This window comes from Phacochoerus africanus, chromosome 5, assembly GCF_016906955.1.
Source record: "Phacochoerus africanus isolate WHEZ1 chromosome 5, ROS_Pafr_v1, whole genome shotgun sequence".
NCBI classification, from domain to species: domain Eukaryota; kingdom Metazoa; phylum Chordata; class Mammalia; order Artiodactyla; family Suidae; genus Phacochoerus; species Phacochoerus africanus.
The window spans coordinates 29,430,221-29,434,000 of NC_062548.1; positions in this window are offsets into that span (position 1 = coordinate 29,430,221).

Genomic DNA, 3,780 nt, shown 5'->3' on the forward strand with positions numbered 1-3,780 from the left:
ATAACACATACACACTACTGTGTAGAGAAGATAATTAACAAGAACCTACTGCAGAGCACAGGGACATCTACTCAATAGGTTGTAATAAGCTATACGGGAAAAAAGAACGGATGGTTCACTTTGCTGTACACCTGAAACGAATACAGCATTGTAAGGTAACTATACGCCAGCAAAATAAAAAAAATTAAAAAAATTAAAAAAAAAAGGCAGAGATGGCCTGGGAGGAAACATTTCCTCTCTTGGTTCCTTCAAGATCTTTCTTTTTGAAATTATTTTTTAATTAGAATTGATTTACAGTGTTGATTTACAACTCCACCCCTCAGGGCCTTTGCACATGCTGTTCTCTTGGCCTGCCATCTTTCCAGCTCTTTTTTCCCATCTTTTTTTTTTTCCCCAGATGGGCAAGTGTTCATGCTATAGGCTTCAACGCTGATGTTGCCTCTTTCAAGCCCAGCTTCTAGCCATCCTGGTAACTAGGCAGCACCAAACAAACCTTAGCTAAAATTGCTATGGTTGCAATAGTCTCTTTCCAAAAAAAAAAGAAAAAAAAAAGTTTCTCTTTCCCAAATTCTTTGATTCCAGGAAGCCAGGTTTCCTGACTCTTACTCTGTTGTGCTGATCCATCTGTGCCCCCAAGTGTTCTCAACACCCCCAGCAGCGAGGGGCCCTTAGAGCAGGCGGCATCTCCCCAGACCCCCAGCGGGAGCCCCTGTCTTCCCTTGGGCTGCGCAGTCCCCGCTCTCTACTAAACGGCCGATAGAGGGCACTGTGAGAACACCTCCAAAGTAGGAGGGAGGTGGCGGTCGGAATTCGCGTTAGAACCAGAAGCGATCTTCATTTTGAAGACCCAAACCTTCATTTTACAGATGAGCAAACAGATGCCCAGACGCGAGACGTGACTCGCCCAAGGTCACACAGCCACCGCGCGGCGGACGGGCGGAGATGACTCTGCGGCCCAAGGCGGTCTCAGCGCCGTGGGGGGAGTTGCGGGCACAGAACGAGCCCCGCCCTCGGGCGGTGCAGCCTTGAGCCGCCAAGGTCCCTGTGCGCCAAGCCCCTCAGGGTCCCTAGTTTCCTCCTTCCTCGCTCCTGTTGCAGGAGAGAAAGCATCTGAATTTTAGAAGTAAAACAAAGCACGCAATGCCCTTTTGATTCCACAATGATCTCTGAGGAAGCCGTCTCCTTTTCTTAATAATAGCTTCCAATTATGGGGAACTTCCCCGGTGCCAAATATGCTGCTTGCATCGCATACGTTCCCAGGTTTCATCCTCAAACCAGGAATGCTTTGAAGGTTCCATTTTTCCCTTCCTTCGGGGAGGCCTTTCCTGATCATCACCCCATTGAAAGAGGACCCCCCCCCCCCCCCCCCGCCCCAACCCCATTCCCTTCTATCATGGTATCCAGTTTGTTTCCTTCACAGCTCTTATAAGTATGCTTATAACAATTTTGCTTATTTACTGGTCCACTTATTTATTGCCTGCCTCGACTCCTCCCCTCCTCCCAGTAGATTCTGAACCCAGTAAAAGAAAGATCCTGGAGCTAGATAGGACTGAGTTCAAGTCCCGGCTCATCTTTTTACTAGCGTTATGACCTTGTGTTAGTCACTTCAACTGTCTAAGGGCATTTCTCCAAGGGCATTTCTCCATTTGTAAGATAGGGATCCGTACTTGTATTTTGCAAGTATAGGGATGACTGTGCCAGTCGTTTGTGGTTTAGATCTCCTCCCCAACCTTGTCACTGTGGTCATGTACTTGATTACCCTTAATCGTGTATTTGATTACCCTTAGTGATGGAGAACTCACTACCAGGCAGCCCAGATAAGGCAGCATGTGTGGGCATTCTAAGGCCAGTCATAAGTCACATGACTTTGAAAAAGTCAAAAACTTTTCTGAGCCTCAATTCCTTATTCTGTAAAGTAGGAATGGTACTGATAATAGCCATGTCACAGGGTTGCTATCAGGATGAAACAAGATTGCATGGGCCTTCAGGGGCTGGCATCTTGTAGGTGCTTAGTAAGTGTTATTTTCCTCACCTCATTTCTTAGAAAGGGGAAAATTACTCCCCAAACCACAGTTTATGATGTCTAAAGTCTCTGTGTGTTATAATTGATGGCATGACATAGTTTGGAGGCACCATTCTTTTATTCTTGGTGACACATAAAGTAATGGTGTGTTTTCTAATCAAAGTCATCTCAGATTCAATGAGATGTGATAGTAGTTTCCAGGGACAATGTTCAAATTCAAGTCTGCCGGACTCACAGAGCCCATTTTTGGGGAGAAGAGTCAGGTGATGGGGATGCAGTTGAGAACAGACAGTAGAAGGCAGAGGGTATGTTCCAGCTAAGACCTATCTGAGCACAGCTGCCCAGAGCTGGCAATTGAATTTGGAAATGTTTTACCATGCAAATCGGAATAAGACTGGTAAATTGGCTCCCCAGCCAAGCCAAACTAAAACATAAAAACTGCTAGGGGGTCACATTAATATGCTGGGCTGGAGTTCCCATCGTGGCTCAGTGGAAACGAATCTGACCAGTATCCGTGAGGCCGCAGGTTTGATTCCTGGCCTAACGCAGTGGGTCAAGGACCCAGCATTGCCCTGAGCTGTGGTGTAGGTTGCAGGCGTGGCTCGGATTCTGTGTTGCTGTGTCTGTGACGTAGGCCAGCAGCTGCGGCTCCGAGTCAACCCTTAGCCTGGGAACTTCCATATGCCTCAGGTGCAGCCCTAAAGAGCAGATAAAAAAAGGAAATTGCTAGTTATAAACCTTGAACCAATCAACTCTCATCCTTCTTCCTGGTTCACAGGGAGCCCCTCCATTCTTTTTTTTTTTTTTTTTTAATAATAGCTTTATTGAAGTGTATCTTACATACCATAATAGGCACCCTTTTGGAGTATACAATCTAATGATTGTTTTAGTACAGAGTTACCATCACAACAATCAAGTTTTAGAACCTCCTTAGAATCCCCCAGAGATCTCACGTCCATTTACAGTCATGAAGAGACATTAGCTGAGGAGTTGGGAGAGGTTGCAACATCCCTTTCGTTGGGCCTGTTTGTAGTAACGATGATGGGAGCTTGGAGCTGCAAGGTGCCATCTCATAGAACCTGAACACGAAGCAATAACTGCAGAAGACAGAATTAAGGGACGGCGAGAAACTGGGTCCCGAGGTAATTGGTTGAGACTGATCAAGCCCAACCTGAAGCTGATCTTTCCCCTGGATTTTTAAGTCATATAAGCCAACAAGTTCCCTTTCGTCCACTTGAGGGTTTCCATCTCTTGTGATGGGAAGACTCCCAACTGACTCCAAAAATTATTGACCAGTGTCTAATGACTAAAGTTGAAATCTTTGTTATGTGGATACTCAGATAAGAAGGCCCATCTTCAGATCTGTTGTAATTCCACAATTATTTTGCCTACGACCTAAGAGCCGCTTTGCAAATGAGGATGCGGGCCTGCAAAGGCAAACTGTTTAACCAGGATTCTGATGCCGTTATCTTTGCAGCATGTATACTATATTCAAGACAAATTAGACAAAGGGATTTGAACCCCAATATACAAGCATCCATCCACCTTACCCTCTCCCAAGAGTGGGTCTCTTGTTGTTGTTGTTGTTGTTATTTTTTCTTTTTCACCAACCCGCCAACCTGGCTCATTTTTATGCTTAATGACCAAAACCAGTAAATCCTTTTTTGGATTAATTGGAGGAAGCAACCAAATGTATTTTGGAGTCGTACCATTGCGAATAGAATTTGAGGACTGGGATGGGGGCGTACCATGCAGAG